At 32.1% G+C, this 16,759-nt stretch overlaps 1 long non-coding RNA gene across 8 annotated transcripts; it reads right to left on the reverse strand.

Annotated features, from left to right (window-relative positions):
* Positions 1–392: 392 nt before the first annotated feature.
* On the reverse strand, positions 393–14,793 carry LOC143247491 (uncharacterized). 8 transcript variants are annotated; one of them, XR_013026581.1, is made up of 6 exons: positions 14,636–14,793; positions 13,754–13,853; positions 2,936–3,013; positions 2,187–2,309; positions 1,088–1,208; positions 393–437 (listed from the first exon to the last, which is right to left on the reverse strand). It is a non-coding gene; the product is annotated as an uncharacterized LOC143247491 (long non-coding RNA). The 8 variants fall into 8 exon arrangements; XR_013026583.1 differs by lacking the exon at positions 2,187–2,309 and having other exon boundaries at positions 422–437; XR_013026578.1 differs by lacking the exon at positions 393–437 and having other exon boundaries at positions 902–1,208; positions 2,187–2,291.
* Between the last annotated feature and the right edge of the window lie 1,966 nt (positions 14,794–16,759).

A 16,759-nucleotide genomic window follows, 5' to 3' on the forward strand; every position in this document is an offset into this window, starting at 1 on the left:
AATTGCTTAAACCAAACTTGGTAACTTGCTTTGAACAAAACATCAGGTTCAATAGAATGTGTTGTTGTTTTTAACTATTAACAAAAAATGTTCAGCTGTAGGTAGGTAAGTAATAAATAAATGAAGAGCAGACATCTACTAGTGGTACAGATCATATCTGTGGTCAGCACTTTGTAAAACAATCTTGAAATTATCTTTAAGAAGAATCTGGGAGACACAAGTCACTGTCAATGTTCAGTTACACACACTACAGTTAAGTTTCAGACATTGTAACTTTATAGGATTTCTACTTATTACACATTGGTTATTCCACATCCAATTCTTCATCAAATAGGTTTTCATTGATTGGAACAGCTTCTCCATCTACTGTAGCAGCAGCTTCTCCATCTACTGATGATCTTCTCAATCAGCTGCTTCAGGGAGCTTCCCCTCCTCTCCTACAAATTTATTGAATAAAACAATAATGAACACCATGTTAGTACAAAATACCACTAACAACGATACCAACAATTACTGATATAATTATCTATATGATATTTAATCAACACAATCTTTCCTGATTTTTCTCAACACATTTTGAAACATTGACAATAACTAACAAAGCAAATATATAATTTTTACATATATCAATACATTTATCATTCTTATTAGTTATAAGCTTCATTCAGGCTTTTTAGTATCTGTAAAAAATTTGCAAACTACCTTTTACAGACAGACCTTTAACATTTTCAATGTCATGATTTTTTCTAAAAATGAAATATTTGTGGTTTCATTAAATAAGTCTAAACATCTGTTTTTTAAATTAATAAGCATTAAATACAAATTAATTATTATTACAGTTGATAATAATGGTTTTTAACAAAATCTTATTTTAACAGCTAATTTATATTATGTACTAACTTCATTTTATTATAACATATACTTTTTAAAATTTTGTCAACAATTCTCTTATTAAAATAGATACTTCATATTAAACCTTAACAATAACTTTCCTACTTCAACAGACACTTGAATTAAATTTAAGGCACAACTATAACAGTTACTTTCTTAATGTAATACATACTTGATACTGAGTACATCTCCTTACCATATAGGTTTGCTTTTCTTCTGTTCACTTCATGAAGATTAGGTAACAATGTTAATCCTACATTTGCTTGCAGGATAAAGGTCTCAGTTGTTAGTTCCAGATATGAATCACAGTTCTGCAACTGCAAAGAAAGTTTACAAAGATTAAATTTTTATATGTTCCAATGCCCTCAAATTTTATGATAAATATATCTCATACACGTTAGCATAGACAAAATTTAAAAGTAATATTTATATATATTAATTCTACAATTATATTTCTTAACAGAACTAGCACTAGTGGGAGGGAGCTAAAATAGTTCTCCAACCCCAAAGCTAGTATTGCCCACAAATTTAGTTTTACCATAATTTTAGATTTAATCCCAGCATATGTCTCACTGCCCCCCTTTCCAGTTAAGAAAAATCTAGAACTGATTCTTCATAAGTAATTAACTTTTCTAGCACTTGACTTAAAACTTCACATTTGATGAAGAAAGTTCACCATTTACAATGCTTGTAAACTGACTCATTAAACACCTAATGTCCTTTCTTTAATACAATATCCAGAGGCAGTTTTGTTCATTATTTCATTCACTTTTCATAAAATATTTTAAATGAGGTATTTATTTCATGTTTTTAACCATGAAAGCAAATTAATATATGTATTTTTTAAACTTTTGGTTTGAGTTTAAATGTATATTTTTATTTCCTCCAAAACTATAAAAGCCTTTTAAAATCAATTTTCAATTTCCCAGCTACAAAAAGACAAAAAACTGTTCACTGATGTGTCAACACTAATAACCAAGTTTGCTGGTATTAATCAAAAAAGAGAGAGATTATAATTATGTCTTTTTTTGTATAAAGAGAATTCTTCTAACATCCTTGTGATACCACAGCCTGTAATGTGGAGACAGAAATAAAAATATATAAATGTTTCACTGTACAACTTTTTTTTTCTCTTTGAAGAAACAAACTTTGATATCAAATGTTATTGATGAACTGGATAAAACACATTTTGTTTAATTAAGCAACATTCCTTAACATTTCCATGAAAATCCTTAAGAGATAAAATAGCATACAAACAAGACCTCATGCTTTGATAATAGATGAAATATCAATACCTTGCTATCTTCTCGAGGAAATAGATCATATGCTGCATCATCTTCACCCATCCAGCCTTCTACAGCCAAGTCTGGGTTGAATGTAAACATCTCTCGTCCACTGAGCTGTTTGAAGACTCATAACTATGAAGATTCTAGTTTACTCTTCAGATAAACGTACTTAACAATGAAAAGAATAAACTTGACAAGTTTAAATATGCTCTATGACAACACTCATTAATAATTCTACATCAAGTTATCTTGCTATTTTTAAGGTGAGCTTACCTTTTCTTAAGCAAAGTACAAGCTATGTTTAAAATAAATATATTATTATTTATATAACAGTGATGATCAGTAATTTCAAGAATGATTTTACAAACTGTTGATCACTTCTTATGTCAATCAAACAATATCAATATTTACAAACTGTTGATCACTTCTTACGTCAATCAAACAATATCAATATTTACAATAGATGATCACTTCTTATGTCAATCAAACAATATCAATATTTACAAACTGTTGATCACTTCTTACGTCAATCAAACAATATCAATATTTACAAACTGTTGATCACTTACTTCTTATGTGAATCAAACAATATCAATATTTACAATAGATGATAACATGTAGTTATATTTCATTAAATTAAAGGGTGACCAGTAGAGTTCATCTATTATAATTACACCATGATGATGGTCAACAAACTTTAACTTACTAATAATACTCATCATATGATGACAGTCATACAGTTTTACAATATCACTTACACCAATGTGATGACCAGCTTTAAACTCTGCTTTTTTCCTGTCCTGTTCCACTTCAGCTTTTTCCTTCTTCTCTGCTATCTACAAATCAAAACAATGTTGTTGTTTTGTGTTGATACTATGCTTACAAAATATATTTCAATTAAATATTGAACATACGTGCAATTAGACAAGAATAAAGATTTTTGTACACAATGTCTTTTATACTTACATATATGTGTATGTACTTATTTCCCAAATTTATGTATTAACTGTTACACTTTACACACGTTTTCATTAAAAGAATGTAATAAAGATCTAAACTGTTGTAAGACAATAAAGTCTAGTGTATAAAAAATCTAAACAACTTTAAACAATGATACCAACTTTTGTACATTTTTATGAAAATATTTTAAAAGTATACCATCCTTCATAAACATAAAAAAAAGTACAAAATATGAAATTCAATAAGTAAACTTGTATTGAAGTGTGGATAGACAGAGAATAAAATTCTTTTTCTTTTTCCAAGCCAAAAATGCTTAAAATGAAATTCTTGTCAAGTTAGACCCAAGAGCTGCCCTCTTGAAGTACACAGAATGTAATGACACAATTATAAAAATCAGATATAATACAATAATATATTATAAAGCACACAGAGAACACAGTTTTATAAATTACATAGAGCAAGATGTAACATTATGAATGCATACAGATAACGATTTATGTACAGGAAATATAACTTTATAAAATTATGATATCATTCAATAATAATGTAATAACAAAGTATTCAGAGAAAACTTTTGTCTAAACATTATACCAACTTGAATATAAGACTGTTTAGTGCAGGTAGTGTTACTAATTAATTTACTTTGTAACTCACTGATGTTGAGACTATTGAACACTGTGTTTACAATCCACACATTTAACTTGTTTCAAACATATATTATTTTAAAAAACAAGTGGAGTGCATGTTGTTCATTTTTTGTCAATTTCACTGCCAGCAAGTCAGAGATACTTACTGTAGAAAATTTCGTAGTCCAACACACCTATAAATTTACATTACTATTAAGTAAGTGTATAACATTTGGTAAGCCACAGCCATGATTACACAGTGGTAAGTTGTGTTAGAAGAAAATGAGAAGGACAGTGGAAATAAATACCAATATGTGCACAACTATAGTAAAAGTGCAAATAGCATGGAGATTACATGATATATAATCATGTCAAATTTTGATAAAAGAATGGAAAGAGGAGAGATATCTTCATGGATAGACCAGGAAAATAGGCCTTGTGCAATACAACAACATGGCATCCAGCTAAAGTGAAGCCCTTTCAGATGCCTTATGCAATGAGATGCCTTACAAAGCAGGAAGCTGAGGCAATGTTGGAAGCTGGAATTGTTAAGCCTTCAAATTCAGCCTACCATTTACCAGTTTTAATCACAAAAATTAGAGATAGGTTAACTGTTTCTAAATAAATTTCCAAAAGCTGAATCTTGTGATGAAGTTCAACTCTGAAACTATGGTAAACCTAGAAACCATCAGGTCAGGTTCTCTTCAAAGATCAATCTCAGTAAAGGTTATTGTCAAATCCTAATAAAGACAGGATTTACAGAGAAGACAGCATTTATAATACTAGATGGATGTTACCAATTTCAGCAGGTGCCAAGTCAACTCTGCAGAAACATTCAACTGCATGATAAGGAGGATGCTGTGCAACACCACCAATATCAAGCACTATGCAGATGCCATCCTGACACATACTGTGAAATGGGAAGACTATATAAAGAAATGTAGAAAGCTGTTACAACATATGAGAGCAGCAGGTCTCACCATCAGACCATCCAAGTGCTACACTGCATATTATGTGTTGGGACTGAAAGACAGCCATGGAAAAGAAGGTATTCCAAATACAAGATACACTAGCTCTGACTAAAAAGCAACAAGTCAGATCCTTTCTGGATTTATTTTGATATTACAGGAAATTCATCCCAAACTATGTTAAAATTAGTGCACCATTGACTAACCTGACCAAGAAAGGCTTATCGAACAAAGTAAAGTAGAAATGACAACACCTGGTTGCATTCCAGACTTCAACAAACTATTGACTGCTTAGGCTGATGCTTCAGTCATTGAAATTGGGAAAGTGCTCTTACAATGATATAGAGATGGACTGTTTCCAGTAATATATACAAGTAAAAAGCTGTTAAGTAGTGAGAACTACTCTGTTACTGAATGAGCGTGTCTAGCCATCATACTTACCATTAAAAAGTTCCAGAACTACCTGTACAGGAAGGAGTTCATCATCTGGACAGACCATTACCAACAGTGTTTGGGATCCTAGAGTGAAAGGATGAATCAAGCAGTATGAAAAAAGGGCAATACAACATAAGAAAGTGCCCATTGAGAAAAAAATGGACAATCCCACATGTGAACAATAAAGGACAACATTCCCAGATGAAATAGTAATAAAGAAAGTTGGAAAAGGAGGAAACCAAGAAAGAGCTGGTCAATACTGTGCTATCAACAGAACTTGACAAGGGGTGTTACAGAACTTCAGCAAGACACTTGGAGGGAGAAAGGAAAAATGACAGGGAACACATACAGAAATGAATAACACAAGCAAGGTGGTGTATACAGCCAGGCCGTTCGTTATGTGACCATTGAATCAAAAGACCTCAAGTAACCAGATATTCCATAATTTGCAAACAAATGAAAATGGATGAGCCCAAATAAGGAGTGGAGAGAAAAGGAACAAATGTAAGAATCAGAAACAACCCAAAAATTAAGATATACCTTTTCAGAGAAATTGTTTCTTAATTAATAATGAATGTATCTGTAGAAAAGGTAGAAGCAAAATGCAGCCATGTGTCCAGAATAAAAAAGAAAATGTAGCAAGTTAAAGCCCTCATAACATGGCTAGAGACATAAGGAGCAAGAGTCATGCCAAAAAGTAGAACCTCAAAACAGTGTGCATTGTGATGATGGGATTATTGTAAGGTGATGAAAGGTATCCATGATATGGACCACCTTAATTTAAAGGTTGTGGGAAAACAACCTATTAAAACAGTGAAATTCCTTTATTTGGAACAAGGGAATCATCAGAAGTGGTTTAGAGAAGTACAAAGAGAAGATATTAGTCTCCAGGATTCAGGGTTCAACAAAGAGGTGAGAACAGTAATCCATAAAAGGAAAAATAACATTCTATAAGGCATTTAAAGTCAAGATCTCTGACATTGTGTCATTAAGACAATGGTGCTAAGGATCAGAAAACAGAAGAAAAACACAATAGGGAAAGAGAAATAGGAGGAAGAGACGATAGACAAAGGGTAGAAAGCAAAGTGATGAAAAGGTTGGTTAGGAAGTGAGTAGAAAAGATAAAAAAAAAAGCAATTCAACAGGAACCAAGTCAACTAGGTTCAAAGGTTATAGGTAGCTTCCAGTAGAATAGACAAAGGATAACCCCCTGGGGGGAGAGTATGGTCAGAGGAGGCAGAGAAAGTGAGAAGAGGAATTTATGAAATAACAAGTGTACATGGGTCAAGGAATGGTAAAGATGATAGAGTAAAGACATGATAAAGTGATGGAAAGAAACTTCCACCCAAGACTCCAATGAAAGATGAGCGTGTTGAAGACCTCATGGCAAATGAGTGGAGCAAGACTTAAGTCATGTACGGAAGACTGGGGAATGTAAATGACAGTGAAAAGGGTGTCACACACAAATAGATCTCACTTGCACAGAAACCATGAAATGAAACAATTATAAATTTCATGAAAGTCATATTATCATAAAGATAGCAACTTGATAAAATAGATTAATGAATGAATCATAAAGATTGCACAAAATCTTTCAAAATTAAAAAATGAATGTGCATAAATTATGAACAAAGATAATTTCAGTGATGTCGAGAAACCCACTTGTTGAGAAATGTATATGCAAAAACGGCTCGTTTGGGTTGAGAAAATATTTTACATAGAAGAGCGAATAACGTTTCGACCTTCTATGTAAAATATTTTCTCAACCCAAACGAGCCGTTTTTGCATATATAAAGATAATTTCAAGTGCAAGTTCTTGTAGGGACCCATGAGCACGGAGGATGTACGACCTTCCTACTGGTGAAGGGATATTATTACATGAAGAGTGTGTTCTGTACTAATGGAATTCATGTGAAAACATGTGATTTAGGTGGGAAATAGTTCAAGGTTAGTGGCATGAGCAAAAACTCAAAGAGTAGGTACACAAGAATTACTATTGTATGCAGTTAAGTTGATTGTTTAAAAATGATTATATTATCACTAAAAAAAAATTAAAATAAGTTTTTATCATATATATTTACTATATATATCATACAGTAAAAATTCAGAATTAGAGCAACAGAAAAGCAACAATAATTCTTACAACTCTAACAGTTAGTTGGTCATTGAGAAACGTAAAGCATTTTAAACATATCATTCATGATAGAAAAACACCGAGGTTCAAGAAGTCTTGATAGAAGTGAAATGGTAAATCCTATAACCCAAGTGGGTTGGTAAAAGTGTTGAGCAACTGGGAGATCATTTTCAGTGTTAATAGAAGATTTATGGTTGTTGAAATGTTCTCTAAAGGTTGTTTATGTGATACATATTGATGACTGCATTTTTTTACACTGTGTAATAAAAATGGTGTTTTTTGTTTAACAACTGATTTCTTTATATAAAGTTTCTCTGTTTGTACATGTCAGAAAATGAGTTAGTGATTTTCATGAACTTGCAGGTTTGACAAAAGGCTTCACTGCATGGACGACACTCATTTTTGAATAGGATGTTATTCACTTTTCTGTGAACAAGGATACCTTTTAGAGTTCTGTTTTTTTAGAAGGAGGCAACAAGAACTTCAGGAAATATCCATTTATGGCAGTGATTGAGCCGTAGAAGGTAAAAATGTTTCTTCAAAATCCATGAAATGTTTGAAACTGATAGATAATAATAAGAGAAATTCTATTTGAAAGTTTAGTGTTACTTTGGATTGCTCATCTAAATACTGTTAAACCTTTCATAATTAACACAGATCCTGGAATCAATGATCGACAGTCATTGGTTTTATCAGAAAAGTAACTTTATTCATTAAATAGTTTTATGAAGACCAAATGTCCTAAAACTTACCATTTAAGATAATTTTTCATACCTGTTTTTATAAACTGATTAGTATATTTTTATCAGTCAATCTCCAGGTGTCATATTTATTTCACTTAAACACCTAAGGACAATTTTATATATATTCACATATTTAGCCATTTCTAAACTAAAATATCCATAACACCTTTTCACATACACTCTTGCCCAAGGCTACATTGTACCAGAAATAAAACGCTTACAATAGTTCATAGAAAAATGTTTCCTGGAAAACCAAATATATATATATCACTCTACAATTATACCACCACACCCATTTTGCATCTGAAGAAAAAAGTCAACCTTTCAAAAGATACTTGGGTTACAGGATTTCTATTTCAAAAATAATACCATAATAGTTTGTAGTCTTTTAAGATAAGTTACTTTTTTTAGTAAGTCAGTTTGGAAGATAATACTTTTTGAATACAGTCAGGTTAGTAAACTAAACATGTATTAAATTTATGATACAAAATGATTTGTTACCAACTGGAATATCGAAAGTTTAATAACTAAAATATCAGAAAGCTCACAAATAAGTCTGTTTTTAATATTTATACATTATGAGTGTCAGTATCAGTTTTTTTAAATAGATGAATGTGTTTCATGGTAACCACAAGTTTCACCACATGTTAAGTATACCATCACTGAGATGTTTTGAGAGAACAAACCAAATGCATCACCTTTTACAGTTACAAATTTATATATGATCTATACATGTCTGACTGTCAAGTTTATTTAAGGGTCTGTTAAAGTTTTTAAATGACAAAAATGTATTTTCTGTCTGTTTAATGCTTAAAAACAACATTAAATAGAAGTCTTTTATAACTTGGGTACTTTCCATCCAAGTGGTATAGTAAACAAATTAGAAAATCTTGATTTTTTGTATTTGAACTTACTATATTAGTGGGGAGTTTCTTCTTAAAAATGCTTAACAAGTTTGCAATTTCTGTAAATTAGTTCTGTTTAAGCACAAATCAGGGTTTAAATATCTACAGTTTGTATTTATTACCACCAGTTGAGAGTACTTGTCAAAGAAGCAAAAATTATACAAAGGACAACATTAAATAATGTTCCTCTTCCCTTCTTTGTTACTAAATCCCTAATAATCTCATTAGATAATAATTGTGTACCCTACTTTGTGGAAAATAATAACTGATTCCTTGAACTGATCAATTACACTCAACCCATTAGTACCACACCTTTTTACAACCCATACAAAAAAGACACATGCTTACTTCTTAACTTTTTTTCAACCACTGTATTATTCTAACGTGGTATAATTGTTAATTTTTTCTTTCACTCTGGGTTGTTTTTTTCACTAATTTTCAAATTACCCTTAATTTCACATGACAGCCTTCATCTTTTTAACAGTTGTCATTTAATAAATATTTGCAACATCACAATATTTTGCAATTTTCTACCATATTCACTAAATAGTAAACCTGTACAATTTGATGACAGTTTTTTATTTGGTGAACATATTAAAAAATATGTTTACAAACCCTGCAACTTAATAAAATCATAATGTGTTTATTAAAAAAGTAAAAACAGTAATTATAAACAGAGCATCAACAAAATAACTTTATTATGCTTTAAGCAATCTCAAGTTATGCAACCTCTTTGCTTCATACAATATACATTTCAGTGTATAGGTATATTATTAAACCTGATGATGACAAAACTTTTTCCAAACACTATACATTCATTATCATGTTACACTTTTAATAAGATTTGTTATCAGTTCAACCCATCTTTAAACTGTATAAGCTTACCTTATGCAAAGTTATCATATATTTTCTCTTTGAATAAAACTAAAACTATAGCTTTAAAATATATATAATTTTATACACAAATACATTCAGAATTCACAGCAAAGGGAACAGAAAAGAAACTTTACAAAGCTATAAGAAACAACCTATATTTTAACTTTATCAACACATGATAGTCTATGTGCTATATCCAAGCATATTTAAACTTTCTCAACAATTGTTATCATAGCAAGAATGGTTTCTCTTTCTTTCTTTTATGAAGAGGGGGTCTAGTTAGACTTCTAGTAGTTTAATTAATAAGTGTACATTACATTCAATGTTTTTTTTTTATTTATAAAACCTATGTGTTACAAGTAATTAGTGATAATATTAATAAAAAAAGTCTATTATTATTAGTTCATATAGGTTGTAATGAACAATTTAAAATCTATATCTTTATTTCTACTAATGTGATCAATTAGAAAAAACAGTTAGACAAACATTTGAAAACTTTAATTGAAATAAATTATTATATTTTGAAAGGAAAACCATGTCTACACCTATATTCACATTTTAGTGTTTGCAAACATCAGTCTGTTTTCAATTCTTTTTTGTCACTTGCATTTTTACTTATTTTGGATATCAACAGTACTAAAACATTTGTCACATTATAACTTTCAAACAATGAAAAACAGATTTTAAAGTAGGCATATGTTACAAGAGCTACAGGTGTCATAAATATAAGGGCTACAAATGATGTAAGAAATAATAACCATAAATAGTTATTTCAAAATTGGGGTTGAAATAAAGTTTTTTATTACCATTTAGAGAAAAAAAGGTAAAATTTTTATAACTTCATTACCAAAATGTCTGGTGCAGACAGCCTAGTTGCTTTGCACCATAAAATGCCAAGCTAACCAACCAACAATGAATATGTCCAAACCCCTCTACTGTGCATTATAAATTCCAAAAAATAACGCTAACTTTAACAAACACAAATCTCCATAAAGTCTAGAATGCATGCACACTGTTAATTTCTGGAAAAAAGCCAAGGCCTGATAATTTACCAGGGAAACATTCAATTGATGTTCATATCATTGTATTCATAAGTTAATGGCTGAAGCTACACCTGACTGTTACAGATTCAAAATAAAGTAAATTCAAATAAATAATAATAAAGGTAATTAATAGACCAATCAAATAGATATTGAAACCTGATATTTATTTTCAATACTATTGAATGTTTTCCTAATTAAATTAAGGGGGGAAATGGAGGGAGGAGTTAAGACTCCCACAGATAAAAACATTAAATGATACAGGTATTACTTTTCAAAAAAGAAAAAATGAAGAGCTAGAAAGGATAAGGTTTCAACTCCCTTGATCGCTACCTTAAATTAATGTCTATTTAAATATGATATTAAACAATATTATTATTAATCTCTGAAAAATGTGCATAATGTTTACCCCTATGGATCCCTTCACCTCACCTGCATTCTCTTATACAGAACTGAAGAATACAGTTATTAAATACTAAAAATATGAAAGACTGGACCACTTGGGCTCCTGTCCTAGATCTGCTCACACTAATACAACTTTAAATAATAGTGATACAATTGTAAAGCAAAAACATCACACAGTGTGAGAAAAAAATCAAAATACAATAAATTTACACCTAATTATTTAAATAGCCAGAAAGTTGACAGTCAATGGTTCAAAATTGGTGCAGTGGTAGATAGCTTATGTTGCTTTGCAATAACAATGACAGGAATAGTAAATTTAATGGCAATGGAAGTCAAAGCATCCCCACACCTGCCTCTTATGTAAGTTTGTACCTAACAAATATTTTGATCATATGGATATTTGGAATAACTGGAAACATTAATTTCAATTACTTTATTATTTTCATGACAACTGATTTAATCATAATTTTGATTGATTGCTAAAATAATTATCACAAACACTTATTTTGATTGGTTAAATGACTCAGTTCTTCTGTAAGCAGATGCACGTTAACATCACATTAGCAAAGAAATCACAAGTTTCACTGATGAAGAAAATTCAACTTAAAATGAAAAACATTTTATAACATACAATACGTAAGGCAAGACATGAACTAGTAAATGTTGTTACTAGTATATGGATGCAGGCAGTGTGTATGGGTGAGAAGTTTCACTGATCTCACAGTTCCCACTAAAGTGAATACATACAAGTTTGATCCATAGTTCACATCCCCACAAAGATAGAATACATTTAACTGTAAGAAATGTGAGGTGAAGAACATGTGAACTGCTTGCTCCAAACCTGAAAAGGAGAAGGCTAGGCCCAAATGAGGTTAAAAAGAAGAAAACTACCCCAAATGAATGGGTTATTGAGAGGAGTTAAGAATGAATTCCCCCACCCATTAGGAATTCTCCCTCTTTGAGTAGAAGCAAACATTATCTAGTTATTCATAGAGAGAAGAGCACAAATTCTCATAGAGTAAAAGAACTGAGGTTTGTCCAAACAAACAGGAAAGTCCTGAAATGGAAAACATGATTTAGAGCAATAAATATCAATAAAGTGGACACTGTGGGGAAGAATATTAAATTGTGGATTATGAAAAGAAAATGGTTAAGCACATAATTAACAATTTTGAAAAATAAAATAATTATATGTTACTAGTAGTAATAATATGCAACTTACAAACAATCTAGGCCTAAACATACCTAGTTAAATTACTCATAATGAACTAACAAAGCCATGAAATCTTTTGAGACCACAAAGGATGTAACGTTAACGTACTTGCAAAATGATTAAATTTATCTAGTAATAACACAAGTAACAATCAACATTTTATTTATAATTCATTTAAAATAACTTAGATGATAAAGGACATATAAATATCTAACTTACCAAAATCCATACATTAATGACACGAAATACTCAATTCTCCCATGTGTAAATAAGAGTAAAGCCACACAAATGGCATATGAGTCACAACTACTACAGGTATATCAACCATATTTGAGGTGTGGTAAAGTTTATCAACATGTACCAGTCCCCTGGTAGAACTGGTATCAACAGAAACAAAAGTATGAGAAGAGCAATTCTCTCCCAAAGCAAACAACTTGGAAGCATGAAAAGTAGTGGAAAACTAAAACTCTTGAAATGGTGTGGAATATGACAGACTAAAATAAAAAGTGTTAAAAAAACAGAAAAACAGAGAGTCCAAATGTCTTCTCATTGATTACATTCTTACTTGGAAACATTGATCTACTGAAAAGAAGAAGAAATCAGTGGCTAAACCCATGAATCTAATTTCCTTAGAATTAGTCTGTATATAACATTGAACTAAATTCCTGGAAAATCTTACCAGTAGCATGTTTAGCTATAATGGGAATTTCTATAGTCAATACACTGATCATATATTACTGCAGCAGTAATTTAGTTTGTCAACATATTAGATACCCAGAGCTCTCATAAATGTGAACAAATGATCTTAATGTAAGGCTCAGGGAAAAGATGAAAAATACCGAAGACAGGAATTTTGTTTCTTTTGTTGTTGTGGTTTTACTTTTGAAAATAATTTTGACTATTTGAAAGCTGCAGGAATATTCTTCTATGACATCATATGTTTATTCTGGTTTATCAAGTACAGTATGTAATAATTAACTGATTGAAATCCAAATTATTTATAAAATAAAAATTCATCTTGACCAAAAAATATAGAATTTAAACTTTTTATATTTGAAAAGAAAGATATAAACCCTTAACAGAATAAGATTTATCTACATTAATTTTCTAAAAGGTACAACTGAAGATTGTCATTTAAACTCTTAAAACACTTCAGTAGTTTAACACTAATAATGCAAACACAGAAAACCGTACAGTTGATTTAAAAGACCTTTATACTTTATGTTTTTAGTAGATAATAGATGCATAGATAACAAGATAAACTACATTACCTTCACCTCTCAAGTCTACGTAAATACACTTCTTTTCACTCTTACTTTCAACATCAGCGGGGGAAAACTTGCATTTGTCACCTTTCCTACACTGTCCTAACTTATAAAAAACATACAGTACAGATTTAGGATCAGTTCCTGAAATTAAAATAGTTATATCACCTTTTTGCAAGAGATGAATGTAACTGAACTGTAGCCATGCTAAGAGTAACAAGATAAAACACTTCAATGCTGAAGTGTGCGATTTACATTGATTGATTGATTGATTTAGTGTTTTATGGCACAAAGCAGCTAGGCTATCTGCGCCAAACGTCCAGTAAAAAGGTAAAAATAAATTAAATGTAGTAAAATACAGAAAAGGAAATCAAGGTAAAACAAAACATCATTGAAAAACAGAAAAAGTATAAAACCAATGTTGACACCCAGTTTACAATGGTGAGAGAGAAAGCAGAGTAAAAGAAGTTGAAAAGTATTTACTCTAGCAAAATGGTAATGATCATAACCCGCCAGGAAGACTAACAGGTAAGTTCAAGAACCACCGTCAGTTACCTGAAGTTGGCCTTTCCAGTCCTGGTTCCGGGTTATGCATCATAACAGCCATTATCAATAGGTAAAATAATAGAAGTTTTAAAAGACATATAGCAACATTGTAAAAATGAGCAGCCAAATGCCCAGTAAAAAGGTAAAAGTAAAGTAAATGTAGTAAAATTTGTAAAAGTAAACAAAGGTAAAAACAAAACAGCAATTAAATACAGATAATTGCATAAAACCAATGTTGACATCCAGTCCATAAAGTTGTAAAGGACTTCCTGTAGCAGAATGGTAACGATCATAACCCTCCAGGAAGACTAACAGGTAAGTATAAGAACCACCGTCATTCACCTGAAGTTGGTCTTTCCAGTCCTGGTTCCGGTTATGTGTCATTATGGCCAGAACCAAAGGGTAAAGTAATAAAAGTTTAAAAGACATGCAGCAAAATGGGAATAACAACTCGTCAGGACGACTAACGGGAACAGCAGCGTTAGTCATCTGAAGTTGGCCTTTCCAGTCCTGGTGTCGAGTTATTTAATGTTCTGGCCATTTTTCAATGTCATATTGAACTAGAAAAAATTAAACTGTGAAAATAGAACAGCAATTAAAAAGGTGTAATGAATAAATATCCAACACTTAATTGAGATTAAAAAGATTAATGGCCATTAAAAAACTAAAAACTTTATCAAGGTAGGTGGACAGTGTCACCATCACCAATGACACTGTCCAATGTTACAGATAAACCCTGGGAAAAAACATGGTTAAAATAGTGCCGTCATTGAGAATCGTAACGATGGCAAAAAAGTAAAATGTGGCTTATAGTGATTTGAGTGTTACACAAACTACACATTGGTGCATCAGTTCCAGATGAAAGAAAACGATAAGTTAAAAAACTGTGACCAATGCGTAGTCTAGTTAAAACAACTTCCTCCTTCCGAACATTAAGAAAGCTAGATGGCCAAAGCCCAATATGGGGTTTTATTTGAAAAAGCTTGTTGTTGCATTGCTCACTCCAAGTGGACTGGCAGGGAGCCGAGCCTTGAATACAAGACCATAGTCCATGTACGGAATAGGCACAGTGGTGATAGTGCCGGAGCAGATAGATTTAGCTGCCTTGTCTGCAAGCTCGTTCCCAGAAAAACTGGATAGAAGTAGCAGTTAATAAGAAATGGGCCAGTCAGTTTTGAATATCAGCAAGAACAGGGTGTGAGCCAACATGTAGCAATTCCAGGGCCAGTATAGAACCAAGCGAGTCAGTATAAATAGTGCAGTTGGAGTACTGCTCAGCTAGCTTCAATGTGATCCAGGACAAGAGATATTGCATACAGTTCAGCAGTGAACACAGAAGCTGTAGAGGAGATTCTGCATGCAACCACTGAACCGCAGCAAACCATAGCAGAGCCCACTGAATTACCTGATCTGGAACCATCTGTATAAATGGGAATGGAATGATTGTTTGAAAGATGTTCATTAAATAAATGATGGTACTTCCAATCTGGAGTATTTGCCTTTTTCAGATGACTGAAAGAAAGGTCACATTTGGGGGCTGTAATAAGCCATGGTGGAATGGGGTGACCTGTGGAATCTGCAATGTTATTCAAGGACAGACTCATATCATCAAATTGCGCCTGGATGCGAAGGCCAAACGGAGCAATGACAGATCGTCTGTTCTGAAAAAGTACTGCCCACTGAGGAAGGAAAACACATCCCCTGGTGGGATGCTTTGGTAAGGAAAGAAGATTCGAAGAAAAAAAGTAATGATAGTTGCAAACGGCGAAGATGCAGAGAAGGTTCATGAGATTCAACGTATATACTTTGAGCTGGAGAGCTGTGGAAAGCCCCAGTTTAGAGTCAAAGTCCTTGGTGATGAATGGGGTCCAGCATCTTCAAAGCCGAGGGTCTGGCAGAGCCATAGACCATTGATCCATAGTCAAGTTTTGATCGAATAACAGCACAATATACCTTTAACATAGAACATCGATCTGCTCCCCAACTGGAAGGAGAGAGGACATGGAGAATGTTCAGTGCTTTTGTGCATTTGACCCATAGCTGCTTTAAGTGTGGTATAAATGTCAGCTTATGGTCAAAGATAAGCCCCAAGAACTTAGTCTCAGGAATTACTGGCAGTGAAACTTCACCGATTTGAAGTACAGGATCAGGGTGAATACCCCGTTGGCGGCAAAAGTGCATGCAAACGGTTTTAGAGAGAGAGAAATTAAAACCATTCGCCACAGTCCACTTATCACACGATTGAGGGCAGTTTGTAGTTGCCACTCAATATATCTCATGTTCGACGACTGACATGAGATGTGAAAGTCATCGACATACAGCCCATTCGCAATAGTGAGAGGAAATTGTTCAGTGACGGCATTTATCTTTATACTGAAAAGTGTGACACTCAAAACACAGCCTTGAGGGACTCCAAGTTCCTGTACAAAAGAACGGGAAAGTGTCGAATCCACATGAGCTTGGAAT

Source organism: Tachypleus tridentatus, chromosome 3 (genome assembly GCF_004210375.1).
Source record: "Tachypleus tridentatus isolate NWPU-2018 chromosome 3, ASM421037v1, whole genome shotgun sequence".
Lineage (NCBI taxonomy): Eukaryota > Metazoa > Arthropoda > Merostomata > Xiphosura > Limulidae > Tachypleus > Tachypleus tridentatus.